The 14,003-nt window shown below is 49.2% G+C and overlaps 1 protein-coding gene across 1 annotated transcript in view; it reads right to left on the bottom strand.

Annotated features, from left to right (window-relative positions):
- Positions 1–14,003, bottom strand: part of LOC117997523 (histone H2B type 1-C/E/F/G/I) — an 881,166-nt gene that overhangs the window by 291,484 nt on the left and 575,679 nt on the right. The window lies entirely within an intron of this gene.

The raw sequence follows: 14,003 nt of genomic DNA, 5'->3' as shown, positions 1-14,003 counted from the left end.
TATTTATGCATGTTTTGCTAATAGAAAGCATTTGTGCCTCAGTAACTAGACGGGGGATCTATTGTGCTCCTGTTCTAATGCGTTTTAAGTTGATTAAGTAACTGGTTCCTAATAAAAAGAGTTACAAAACATTCTTAAATTAATAATTCATTGGGATATCCTGGCTTACCTCGGGGCAAGGACTAAACCTTCCTGTTCCTGTTTCTTTTAGTCTTCGCATTCTAGGAGTTCTATCACAACTACAGAGATCCTCCTCTGTAGCTAAACCAGTGTCATTTAACCCTCACTGAAGAGTGCAGTCACCTCCGGACCTTTATAAAATTTGTTGCCAAGGCCCCACCCTCGGAGACTAACTTAACTGGCCTAGTGGGTGGGGACAGGCTTCACTGTTTTTAAACTCCGAATGTGCAGCCCAGAAAGAGAACTGGATTAGATGACCCGCTCCTTAGTCGGCAGCTTCCGGTGGGTCCTCCTAGAAGCCTCACGTAACTTGTACACAGAATTTCGACTGTCGTCTTGTTTCGTAAGTTGGGTTCTCATGCTCTGGGAGGTAGGGTTAATTATTTCCTCACCGAAGTGCAGAAATTAAACAGCTGTGTAAAGGTCATCTTACCTGCTTTTCCTTGGCCCCAGATGCCAAAGGCAGATGACAGTTAACGACCTCCCTGGCCGTGTGTGGCTCCAGTCAGGATAATGTGCGAGCCAGGAATCCATATGGGCCGAGCCCAGAAGGGACGGGCCCCTTCGATTTCCTCCAGATCTAGTCTAATTACCAGGTAGCTCTTTTCGGGGCAACTAACGACTTCCCAGCCTGGCCTTGAGAATGGAGAGCGCTGAGAACAGAGGGTAGCAGAGCAAAGTTCTAGACTCTTCCACAGCAAGGTTTGGGGGGAGTGGGCGCTGCAGACTCTCACAAGTGAAAAAAAACCAATGTAGTCTTTTTGGCTTTAATAAATGCCAGTGACCTACACTGGAGTCTTGTCCCCTCCTTAAGTGGAGGTGCCAGACAGTGAAAAACAGATCGAATTCAGGAAAAATGTAGCCGTTTTAAATTTCACGACCTTTTTCTGTTGTAATTTGAACCATCTGTAAAGGAATGCCGCCTTGGTATTTCATAATTTCTCAAGGCTTCCATCATGTAGGAATTACAGTCCTCCCACCTCGGAGGTGGAAACGGGCAGGATACGGGGTAAGCTTGGGGTGGGATCGGAGCGCCTCCCACAGGACAAGGAAATGAAGTTTCTGTACCTGCGTGAAGGGTCCTCTCGCGTCAAAGGAGATCCCAAAATGGAAGACACCAGAGTCTGTCTGGAATGCGAAGACGCCTGTCCTTGTGCAGATTCCTAAATGAAGGAGTAGAATTTATGTGGAAATGTGTCACCAACCCTGAAAGATCCCGCTTTGTTCCCCTTGTCACAGATGCCGTCAGGTCCAGGCACCTGGAGCATGTGGTCACTGCCCGACTTACTTCCTCTGCTTGCCTGTCCCCCATCTGCCCAGATCTCTCCCCGATCATACAGGCCTGCAGAACGCAGAAGCGGGGGGCCTCCAGAGGTTGGCATGACCTTGGTTTCTGTATCTTCTTTTTGAGTAGCTCAAGAAACCCTCTTTACTATTCGTCCCAGAACACATTCCACGTCCCCAGGGGAGCAGATTTGCCGCTTCAGCTCAGACACATCACCCTAATCCTACACGCTGGTGAGTGAGGGTGTTCACCACCTGAGCTGCCCCCTCGCCATGTATGTTCCTCCCTCCCCCCATCTTAAGAGCCGAGAGAGGAAGTTCCTTCGAGTGGTTTCTTAGTCCTTTTTTCTTAATCGTGTCACTTATATGCCACAAACATCTATAACGTAACTGTATGGATAATAACATGCTCTATCCCACTATGTCCTACTAGACGGCAGAGTAAAATTAAAATCTAAAGCGGGAAACTGGAATTTAGAAGTTCTAGCCTTTTCCTTGAATTTACAACCAGCCCTGAAAACTAGGAGTTCAGTTTACATTAGAGGTGTACCATCCATTGACAAGCTGCCCCAAAATAAAAGGGTCTCAGAAATAACCAATAAAACCAGACAATACTTTTTGAGGCGAGAAATTCTCTACCATTAACAAAAAATTCTATGAACTTCATAATGTAGTTTCTTTGGGTGTTTCAGCGTCCAAGACTGAGCATATAAAGACCACACATTTTTCCCTCAGTCCTAGACTGGCAATTTCCTTATCTGCCACCAGATCATAGATAAAGGGCCACCTGACCAGGTTTTTGTCAAATACGTTGTTGGGGGAAAGGGGGAAATACCAATAACCTCATCATTCTTAAACATTTGGGTCTTCAGGGGCGCCTGGGTGGCTCAGTTGGTTAAGCGGCTGCCTTGGGCTCAGGTCACGATCCCGGGGTCAGCAGGGAATCAGCTCCTCCCTCTCCCTCTGCCCCCACCCCTGCTGTGCTCTCTCAAAGTGAAATCTTTAAAGCAAAAAAAAATTGGGGTTTTTCCATTAAAAATAATCCAGCCACAGCCACTGCCTATGAGCGACCTAACCTTATAGTGCTTGGGGGTCAGATGGGGACAAAACCAAATCTCTGCTTCCACAGAATTCACATTTTATTCTAAATAAATGTGTCGAATGCCAAGCGATGGTAAGTGTTTGAACTAACATTGAAACTGTGGATGGCTTGTGAGAAATCCCACCAGGGGCCGTGGAAGTAGGATGGCTGGGAAATGCCTTTCTAAGGAGCCCGCCGAGCACAGGCTGGAGGAGGTGAAGGAATGGACGAAGTCGGCGATGGAGAGCCTCCTAGGCACAGGGCTGTGGCCACAAAGGTCCTGAGACCGAGCGTCTTTGGCAGTTGGAGGATGCCGGCTGGAGCTGGGTGAGTGGGGACGGGGTCAGGCAGCTGCGGAACCGCTCACGCGGGGCCTTCCTGGCCTTGGTCAGGACTGGGCATTTTATTCCCAATGAGATGGGAGGTCAGCGGGGGCTGCTGAGCGGGGGAGTGACAGGATTTTACTTAGGTTTTAGGGGGGTCGCTTGCTGCGGTGGAGGGAAGAGATGCAGGGGTCTGGGTGGAATGCTACCCCGGTTGGTCCAGGTGACCCAGACAGAAGTGTTAGTGAATGTAGGAAGTAGCTGGGTTGAGGCGCTACTTGGAAAAAACAGACCAGGTTTGCTGATGGTTTGGACATGAGAGTGTGAGAGAAAGAAACCAGAATGGCTCCGATGTGGGAAGCAAAGGCAAAAGAAAAATTAAGTTTCCTTACTACCTACAGCCCACTGACAAGTCCTTGAAACAGGCAGAGAGACCTTCCTCTGGGAGTTCAGCTGCCTGGATGTTAATACTCTGCTGAGGGCAAAGTATTAGTGGCCTGACCCCCAGGATCCTGTGAGTCTAACACATAAAAATTCCTTTGGAAACTTCCTCTATCTCCACCATCCTCCCCCAAGACACGTGTTGGCAGTCGTCCCCCAAGCATACGGTCCACCGAGAGACCTCTGAAGGCTCTCGTGACTCAGGTTCTATTAGACGGTAATAAATGACCTTTCCCCAACAACAGCTGGCCCCCTCAAGGTCCTGGACACCTTGCTTCCAAATTCCCTAGAGACTCACGCTGTCCCTGACCGCCTCCCAACTTGAGGGTATACAATGGGCCACTTTTCACAACCCCAGCGCCCTCTTTCCGCCCACGGGTCCTGTCCCCGTGCTTTACTAAAACCACCTGTTTGCACCAAAGACGTCTCAAGCACTCCTTGCTGGCCGTCGGCCTCGAACCCTAACGTCTTTCCTGCGTCCGCTCTAAGGGCTCCGGCCTGAGTAACATGAAGAAAGCAGCTGCCGAGTCCTGGAGAAAGGACGACCAAAGAGGGAGCAGGTTCACAGAAGGGGTGAGGAACCTGAATTCAATTTGGGAACTTGTTAAACATGGGAAACCCCAGAGAATACAAGAGTACAAAGAACACATCGGTCCGATATCACTCAGGTCCCGAAAGAAGAGCGTTGCCGGCGTCCCAGTAACCCCTCCTCTACCCCTTCCAGTCACAACCTGTCTTCGTCCCCCAGGGAACCACCGTCCTGCGTGCCAACACCGGAGGTTAGTTTCACCTGTTTTTGACCTGCGCTCATACAACAGGCTTGTGTGACTAGCTTTTTAAACTCAGACTGGGTTTGCGGGACTCGTCCCTGTTGTTGCAAGGAGCTGTGAACGTCGCACTCCATTCCTCCACAGGTGTCTCATTTGGATTGTTTCCACGTCGAGGCAGCTGGGAATAACGCCACTGATAACATCCCTGCACGTCTTTTGTGCACACGTGTGCCCGTCTCTGTTCCGCGCACACCTGGGAGTGAAATGACCGCGTCAGGGTACACGGACGTCCAGCTTCAGTAAACACTGCCAAACCACCACCACCCACATTCGAGAGCTTCCACTGCTCTGCGTCTTTGCCGACGTTTTCATGGTGCTTTTATTTTAGCTACCTGGGCCAAGTGTGGCTTCGGATGCTTTAGACACCCAAGTGCAGACATCAAGTCGGCTGCAGGATGCGCAAGGCTGCAGTATGAAGGAGAGGGCCGCTGGGGGTCCACAGTGTGAATTTAAAATCATGGGAGCGGATGGTGTGGCTTTGGAGGAGAGTGTAGATAAACCCGAGTTTCAAGGACTGAGCCCTTAGAAACCCCAGCTTTTAGAAATCAGAGGTGGAGATCCATGCAGAAGGGAGGCAGCCTGTGAGGCAGTGAGATAGTCAAGGAGTGGAGTGTACTGGCAGCCCAATGAAAAGAGAGTTTAAGGATGAGAAGATGATCCACTCGGTCTCCTGAGAGGTTGCAAACGATGAAAGCTGAGAACTGACCTTTAGATTTGGCAGGGAAGAGATCAGTGTTGACCTGAAGAGCAGCTTCGGTGGACTGCAGGAACCAAGGCCTGACTGGAGCGGTGAACACGAGGGTAGGAAGGAGACAACTGGAGAAAGCAAGTCTGGGCACTTGAGTTTTGCCAGAATGAGAAAAGAAAATTGGGGTAGCTGCTAGAAGAGGATATTGAGTTGATGACTTTTTTTTAAGATTTTATTTTTTCAAGCGAGAGTGAGTGGGGGGGAGGGGCAGGGGGAGAAGCAGGCTCCCCGCCGAGCAGGGAGCCCAACATGGGGCTCGATCCCAGGACCCTGGGAGCCAGAGGCAGACGCTTCACTGACTGAGCCCCCCCGGCGCCAAGTTGATGACCTTTACCAGGAGCTAATGACAGCACATTTGAATGCTCCCGAGCCTGACCCAGTAGGGAGGGAAAAGCTGATGACCCAGAGAGGAGTGAAAATAAAGGGAAGTCCCGAAGGGAGCAGGACTCAGTGAGCTCAGTGCACAAGGGGGAGGGCTGACCTTAAAACAGGAGCGTGACCGGGTTGGCTGTAGAAACAGGAGGGAGCGCAGAGTATTTGGCTGTGGTTGTAGGTAGGTTGGTGGAGGAAGGCTGCGGAAGTTCTCCTTCGATTGCTTCTGGTTTTTCACAGAATTAGGTCATGAGCAGGGACGGAGAAGTGGGTGATGAGCTGTCAGAGGCTTAATGAGAGGACACAAGGTGTGAACGGGGACCTCGGACAGCGCGGGGGAGTGACCAATGGAAGAAACGCAGGGCTGGAGGGCGACAGACAGGCCCCTTGAGGAATCTGGCCGAGAATTTCCAAGGAGACCCATCACCATCTTTGAGCTTCCTTTGATGTTCCGCTGCATGGGGGCAGGGAGAGAATAAGCTGAAAACTGGATTTAACCAGGATTTTCCTAGGACAGTGTGACCCAAGAGAGGGTTAAGAGAGCAAGGCTGCTTGAGAGACGTGGATTATAATAATGACCTGGGGCATTTACACGGGGAATGGAGTGAGGGAAGCAAAGAAAAACCCAGAGGTCTTCCTGTTTTAGGTTTTGCTGAGGCTGAAAACAGATAGATCGTACTAGAGGCAGGAAGCTGAAAAGGTAGGACGGAGATGGTAGTCAGGAAGCGGCCTGCTTGCAACGGAGGCTGTGAGGAGTGTACTCACTGGTAAGGACACGAGGTCCAGGGTGTGACTCCGGGTGGAGGTGTCTAAGAGGAAGAGAAAAGCAGACGGTCGGAGGCGAGGCAGCTGAGACCCGAGAGCCCGGGCGTTCGGTGGACTGACTACATGAATATTACTGGGAAGAGTGGGGCAGGCGCTGTGATCTCAGGGGATGAAGCAGTGACTTGGGATCAGCAGATGGCTTTAAGAAGGGGCGGTGGGCGGTCTGGTTTGATGGCGGATGTCTTGGCGGCAGTGGGGGGCGTCAAGGGACGAGGCGGAAACGATGGCCTGTAAGTGGCGATGAGCAGCAAGGACACCTACCTCACCTCCAGGCCCAGTTAAGTCCGCTTACATAAGAGAGATGCAAGGGAAGAAGAGCAAGAAGGCAAAGGAAATATTCTAAAAGAAGTGCTGGAATTACCTGAAGAACTGTTTTCAGAGTCTGATGCATCTTCTTGTGAATTCTCTCACTGTGACAAATGCAAATGAGAAAGTAGACTGATAATCTGGGAACATTCTGAATCAAGACTAAAGAGTGATCACAGAGCCTAGGCTCTGTTTACCGGAAGGAGGAAGGAGAAAGGCAGTGGGAGAGGGCCCACCCCCTCAGACGGTAGCTACTCAGTTCGTGTTTATAACTGGGTAACTGGCTGAAAGTTAAGTAGGGCACATACATTATGAGGGAGGAGAGGGGTCAGTGTTGATCCTAATGATCCTATTTTTTGGAGGGAAGATGCCCACGACCCAAGTCCCTAGGTAACTTCGAGCCTCCAGGCTGAAGAGAACAGGAAGTGAAACTGGATGGGCCCTAGGAAGGAGAGAGGGGCAGGGGCCCTGAAGGAAGGGTACGTAGGTGAGCTGGGCGGAGCTAGAGAGCCAGAGGCCGACGGGACAGTGTTGGGCGATCGGCATCAGTGACTTCAGCGTGACCCCAAACCTTCTGAACCCCACAGCCGACCCCCTGCGCAATCTCACACTTCTCCCGCACCCTTATTTCTGGTGACAACCCGGCTGCGCTGTGGATCTGCCCACCCGGAGAGCGCGGGGTTTGCGCTCATCACTCGCCTGCCCTCCCGACAGACGCGGTTCCTGCGGTTAACCAACAAAGTAGCAGCCTGTGCTCTACGGGAGCCTCAAATGACGGATCTGATTCGTGCTGGTCCGTGTGAAGCAACTCCTATATTCCGGCCACACCTGGCCTCAAACACTGGGGACCAGGCCCTGGACAATGACCACAGCAATAATAATTACTGTTCATCAAAAAGCAGCATTCCATTTTTTCAAACGACAACCCTTGGAGGTTTGTGTTGCTCTACCTGCTTTTACAGGTGATAAAACGGAAATGTGAATGGTAACTAACTTCTCTGTCACTCATACAGTAAGGATGCACTGGGCATTCAAATTCTATTCAGGCTTGCTTCCAAGTCCCTATTTTCCTTCCTCCTCACAATGCCCACCAGCAAGTCACCAAACGTAAGGCCACCCTCCGAGTGTTGAGTCCACTGGGTTTTTTCCAGTGCCAAGAATGCATAGCCACGCACCTCTTTCAATCTCCACCATAGTTTTATGTACTCAGCGTTCCATCTCTGTGACATCTTCCTTGCCAAAACGTTTCCCCAAACACAAGATGAATCTTAAAAAAATAATAACAACCTTTGATGAAGCTCCTTGTCAAAACTTTTGAAAATCTAAATCACAACATCAAGGCAAACTTCATTGCCTCGGCGTACCAGAGGACTGCCAGTCTACCCTCAACTGGAAAAAAAAAAAGCAAATGATCAATACTTTTAAAATGAATGTCTAGGGCGCCTGGGTGGCTCAGCTGGTTAAGCGACTGCCTTCAGCTCAGGTCACGGTCCCAGGGTCCTGGGATCGAGCCCCGCATCAGGCTCCGGGCCTGGCGGGGAGCCTGCTTCTCCCTCTTCCACTCCCCCTGCTTGTGTTCCCTCTCTCACTGTCTCTCTCTCTCTGTCAAATAAATGAATCTTTCAAAAAAAAAAAATGAATGTCTATACCATAATGATCATGAAGCAATGGACAGAAAGTAGCATTACCAGTTAGCCCTGAAGTTAAATACCCTGACCATCAATAGAACTACAGGTTTTTAACCTGTCTATACATCAGAGAGCTACAGAATTATAAAATGGATACTGTATGGCTTCCTAAAATTGATTCTTTTTGGTGCCTGAGCCACTTCTCTCCACCTTTCACCAAACCTTTCCTCCTGTGGAATCAGACCAATTCATTTGAAATCAATTTGTCATAATTGAATTAGAAATCAATGTATGACCAATTTGCTGAAAAATCAATTTACCCATTTTACAAAAAAAAAAAATGCATTTAACTATAAAGTTACAATTGGGTAAACTGGGAAAAACCTTTCCCCTGCCTGCCAGAGAAGCAGTAACAAGATCCTCAGTGACTGACGTACTTTAAAGCTGGAGAAGCACCACGCTGGATGGTTTCTCAGCAAATCGATGATCGAGGTCTACGGGAGGACTAATGCTGCACTGAAGTTTTTGGTTTCGGAGTCTAGTCTTTGTTTCATAACCGATTAGAAGATGAAACTACCTTATATGATCTTTATGTCCCCAAATTGATTATTTTTTCAACATTTTTGTATGCTAGAAAAATGAAGATTGCCCAGCTTAAATTTTACAGTAATCTTATTTTTTTTTAAGGTTTTAAAAATCTTTAAAATTTTAAAGATCTTAAATTCATTAAATTCATTGCCTCGGTGTACCAGAGGACTGCCAGTCTACCCTCAACTGGAAAGCTCCGTCTGTCCGATCTTTCCCCGCTGGAGACACTATTTTCCAAAAATGGCCCTAGCAGTGTGGTCCTAAACGGTCTTCCAGAAAGCCCATTCTCCCACCCAACCGCCCCAACTCGGGGGCTGTCACTGCCTCCTTGGGCAGCACTCAGCAGAAGTGACCCGGTTTCCAGGTCTAGGTCGTGCAAGGGAGAAGACCCCGCTCCCGTCACTTCTCCCTCCATCCCAGAAACCGCCTCTCCATCCCCCCGATCCTTTGTAACACACACTACAAGCACAGATGTCCCCTTGCCTTCTAGGAAATAGATGTTTGGAGAGAGTTCTTTGAAAAGCTGCACTTGATCTTTATTACTGTTCTCTCTCTACAATCCAAGCGGCTGACGGGGCAGTATAAACCCCAGACAGCAAGTGGCACTCCGAATCACCCTTCAGTCGGCTCCTGAACCTCTGTCCTGCACGTCTGATACACAGCCACTCACTTCCCTGAGCGTGAACTCTTTCCCGTAAGGTTCTCGACTTCATGCAGAAACCACCTGTAATTACGGGTCTTTCTATTTTTGATTTCTGGCTTTGGACAGCTTTCCAGCTGCCCCCTCCTCCCCCTTGCCTGGCATCTGGCCCAGTCCTGGTGCTTCTTCTTTGGGCATGCTGGCGTGCAGGGTGTTCAACCCACACAATCCCTGGCTCACATGTGAGAACTCTCATCCAGTCCCCCCCATCCACCATAAAACCCCACGCTAGGAACCCCTCCATGCTATTTTCTGACCGTGTGGGGAGCTTGCTGTGCTCTCCCCGGAAGGTCTCACTTCACACTATCTTGGTGCCTGTGTGGAGTCATCAGTCTTGACATCCGATCCACCGTGCCTGCGTCCTGGCCACCGCCTCCGTCTGAGTCCCTGCACGAACACAGCTCGGGTTTCAGCTGGTGATCTTATGCATAGGTGTTAGGAATCCAACTGCCTGCTGCAAAAATTCTGGCTCTTCCACAAAAACGTCCTGTAAAACTAAGATCACGCCTGTCCGCTGCGTTGGAACAAGACACACTGTCAGAGCACGCATCATTACTCGGCTCCCTGTTCTTTCATTCTGTAGTCTTTCAGTGCCGAGGGCGCTGGCAGCTGCTAAAGGTTTCAGAAATATGGCAGAACAATTAGTGTTGACGGGAAGCAAAACAACTATCTATTAACGTTTTCCTCCGTGAGCTGCAATTATTCAATTTCAGTGGTGCTAGATCTCTTTCCAGCTACTGGTAGAGAGGGGTTCCCAGGAAAAATAGTTTGATGCGACAAGGGAAAGGTCAGAGAAGTGTCTCTCTCTCTGGATTTGTCCCTTAAAGGGGTGTGGAGAGGGATGGAAAGAATGACCTCACAATGGGATGGGGCCTGTGTTCTAGGCACTGTCTTGGTCACACCCTGCGCCTCAGATGGGCGTCCAGGTGCTTGAGCCGTGGAGGAACCCACCACTGCCTGACTCACCTCGGTCCCGGACCGGCAAGAAAGCATCCAGGCTCCAGACCCAGGAAGTAGAGACCGTATCGTTACCGAGACCTCCGAGAAGGGCAGTTCGGAGCAGAAGAGCCTAGGGCCAGCGAAACCTGGACTCACAGCTCCGAGGGCTGACGGCCCCATCACTGCCCAAGAAGATCCAGAAACAAACGTGGGTCTCTTGGTAACGGAAGAGATTTTCGGGGGCCTCTTCTTGGCTGCTCCCTTACTTTCTTTGCCACAGAGTCCCAGAGAGAAACTGATGGCCCCCTCAAGCAGTTTAATGGAAGAAAATTCCCCCAAGACGGGGAACCAAGCAAGGCCAGCTGGCACCGAGCCATCCCACACCCCCGAGCCTGAAAGGGCAAGGGCAGAAGAGTGCGTTTGCTTCCCACGGCCACTGGCATGAAGTACCACAAGCTTGAAGGCTTTATTTTATTTTTTTTTAAAAGATTTTATTTATTTATTTGAGAGAGAGCATGAGAGGGAAGAGGGTCAGAGGAAGAAGCAGACTCCCCGCTGAGCAGGGAGCCCGATGCGGGACTCGATCCCGGGACTCCAGGATCATGACCTGAGCCGAAGGCAGTCGCTTAACCAACTGAGCCACCCAGGCGCCCAGCTTGAAGGCTTTAAACAACACATTTCTTCTCATGTTCCTGGCGTCCAGAAGTCTGAAATCAGTTTCACTGGGCCAAAATCAAAGTATTGCCAGGGCCACACTCCTTCTGGAAGCTCCAAGGGAGAAATCATTCCTTGCCTCTTAGAGATGGTGGTATCACTCCAGTCTCGGTCCCCACTGCCTCCTCCTCTTCCTTTGCCTCCCTCTTATGAGGTCCACCCTCATACTCAGGATCATCTCCCCATCTCAAGATCCATAATTTTTTTAAAAATTTTATTTATTTGCAAGAGAGAGCACGAGCCGGCGGGGGGCGGGGGGGGAGGCGCACAGGGAGAAGGAGAAGCAGGCTCCCCACTGAGCAGGGAGCCCAATGCAGGACTCGATCCCAGGACCCCGGGATCATGACCTGAGCCAAAGGCAGACGCTTAATGACTGAGCCACCCAGGCGCCCCAGAAGGGTGATTTTTTTCGCATGGGAATCTAGGAGCTCCTGAGTAGCACCTTTGTCCTAGGAGCACAGAGGAGGTGGAAAGGAATGCTTTGCCCCACACAGGTCAGGAGTGGAGAGAAAGCGGGCAAAGTGGGCTTTCAGTCTCAGGTGTATGCTTACTCAAGAGTACCACGATCAGCTATGTTCTGGGGGAAGATAACTGACAGCAAATGTGAAGAGCAGGAAATGGAAGCGCGGAGGCAGAGACCAGTTTAGGAAGCCTTCGCAAAGTTGTAGCTGAGAGCTCATATGTGAACTAAGCCAGAAACTGCAGCAAAAGGGGGATCAACAGGGCTGGGTGATGGGGTAAGTGTAGGAGTAAGGAAAAGAGAAGAGCTGCGGATGACACCATAGTTTGAACCCAGACAATGGGTTGGCAGGTGAGGTCGTCACCCTACTGGCATTTGAGGGGGACAGTTCCCGCTGTGCCAGATTGCCACAAGCATTTTAGGATGTTTATCATCACCGACTCCTGCCCGCTAAATGCAAGTAACACTCCCCAGTCACTGTGACCACCAAAATGCCCTCTGAAGGGTTGGGGATACCACTCGACATGGCAGCCAGTCTAACAAGCGGGGTTGAAGATGATGGGTTCCTTTTCACACACATTAGTTTGTGGCGCCAACAGAATAGTGGTCTGCAGACACCTAGGAAACAGGTGGAAACGTAGGCCGTAAGCTCACGAGGAAGGCTGTGTGGGGAGCTGCAGACCGGGACCTCAGAGTTAATGGTTTAGGCTGCAGAGAGCCAGAGGAAAGATGCTAAACACAGAACTTTGGAGAATGTCCAAAGTCAAGAAGCAGAAGAGTCAGAGAAAGAGACAAAGCAAGTCAGAGTACTAGGAGGGTCAAAGCTCTGAGAAGTGAGATGAGGAAATTCCAAGGCAAGACTGTGTGTGGCAAGTAGGAGCTCCTGAAATCCACAGAAAATGCAAGTTTTTTAATAGGTAAAAATAGTCACATGGCTCAAAAATCACGAAAGTATAAAAAAAGACATTAAACTTGTCACTCCTACCTCTGTCCTGCATCTGTCTAGAAGTCCCTTTCAAGTAACCACTTTAATTTGTGTACCCTTCTAGGATTCTGGTGCAGATAAAAGCAAACATAAATTCATATTCTTGTTTTAATTCTTCTTTAACACTGGATATGGCACACAGAATGTTATTCACCTGGCTTTTTTTCACTCAAAAATATATTCTGGAGATTTTTTTTTGTAGTGTTGTGTCATTCTCTTCAGAGAAACAGAATCCATATAGACAACATACAGATTTAGATACAGAAAGATAAAGATTTATTTTTAAAAACTGGCTCATGCAATCACGGGAGCTGACAAGTCCAAAATCCCTAGGGCAGGCCAGCAGGCTGGAAACTCGGGCAAGTTTTCCGTGTTACGGTCTTGAGGCAGAATTCCTTCTGCTCTGGGAAACCTCAGTTTTTGTCTTAAGGCCTACTACTGATTGAATGAGGCCCACCCACGTTACGGAGGGTTATCAACTTTACTCAGTAATCACATCTACAAAATACCGTCACAGAAACACCTAGGGTTTGGCCAAATAACTCAGCACATAGCCTAGCCAAGTTGACACATAAAATTAACCATCACAAGACGCACAGTATTTCATTGTATGGACAGGCAGAATTTATTCGACCAATTCCGTAGATGGAGGACATTTAGCTTCTTATCAATTTTTTTTGCTATTACAAACTATTCAGTGAATCACCTTGTATATATGTCATTTTAAATATGTGCAGATATATGCAACTGCCAGATATTGCCACACTCCCCTTCATGGGGTTGCTCCTCCTACCGGCGACCTCTGAGACTGACTCTTCCCCACAGCCCTGACAACAACTATGCTGTCAAACCTGGGAATTTTTGCGTCTGATTGGTGAAAATGATAGCCCCATGTAGTTTTAATTCTCCTTTCCCTGTGAGCAGATGTAGCTGAGCTTCAAGGGGACAGGTCAAATTTCAGGGGCTGGGAACACGCGGATGATGGTAGGGTGTAGAGCTGAAGAAACAAGTAGTCTAAAGGGACAGAAATCTGGCAATATTAGGAGAGAACTAGCTTGGTGGCTAGAGTAGCATGTGGGTTTAATGAAGATGTTTTTATTTTTATTTATTTATTTATTTTTTTAAAGATTTTATTTATTTATTCATGAGAGACAGAGAGAGAGAGAGAGGCAGAGGGAGAAGCAGGCCCCCAAGGAGCAGGGAGCCCGATGTGGGACTCGATCCCAGGACCCTGGGATCATGACCTGAGCTGAAGGCAGACGCTTAACCATCTGAGCCACCCAGGCGCCCATGAAGATGTTTTTAAATAGAAGAGATCTATTAGACTTGTTTAAAGTGATAATGAAATGAGTCACCAGAAGAAGACTGAAAACTGAAGAGTGTGAGAGCAAAGTCATAAAGGAGACATAAAGGATTGGATCTCCAACGAAGCTGGGATGGAGAGGAGCTAAGTGGTGGGTGTGCAAAGTGTGGAGGACAGAAGCTGGTGGGTGGGGAGCAGACGGCAGGCACCTTTTAAAAGCAGAGGAGGAGGAAAACTTTGGAACAAGAATTAAAAAGGGAAGGATTAGATTCACTGGTGGGAGAGGAAAAGCACAA

This window comes from Mirounga leonina, unplaced genomic scaffold (genome assembly GCF_011800145.1).
Source record: "Mirounga leonina isolate KUSES-001 unplaced genomic scaffold, KU_Mleo_1.0 Mir_366, whole genome shotgun sequence".
NCBI lineage: Eukaryota > Metazoa > Chordata > Mammalia > Carnivora > Phocidae > Mirounga > Mirounga leonina.
This window is presented reverse-complemented; position numbering and strand designations above follow the sequence as displayed.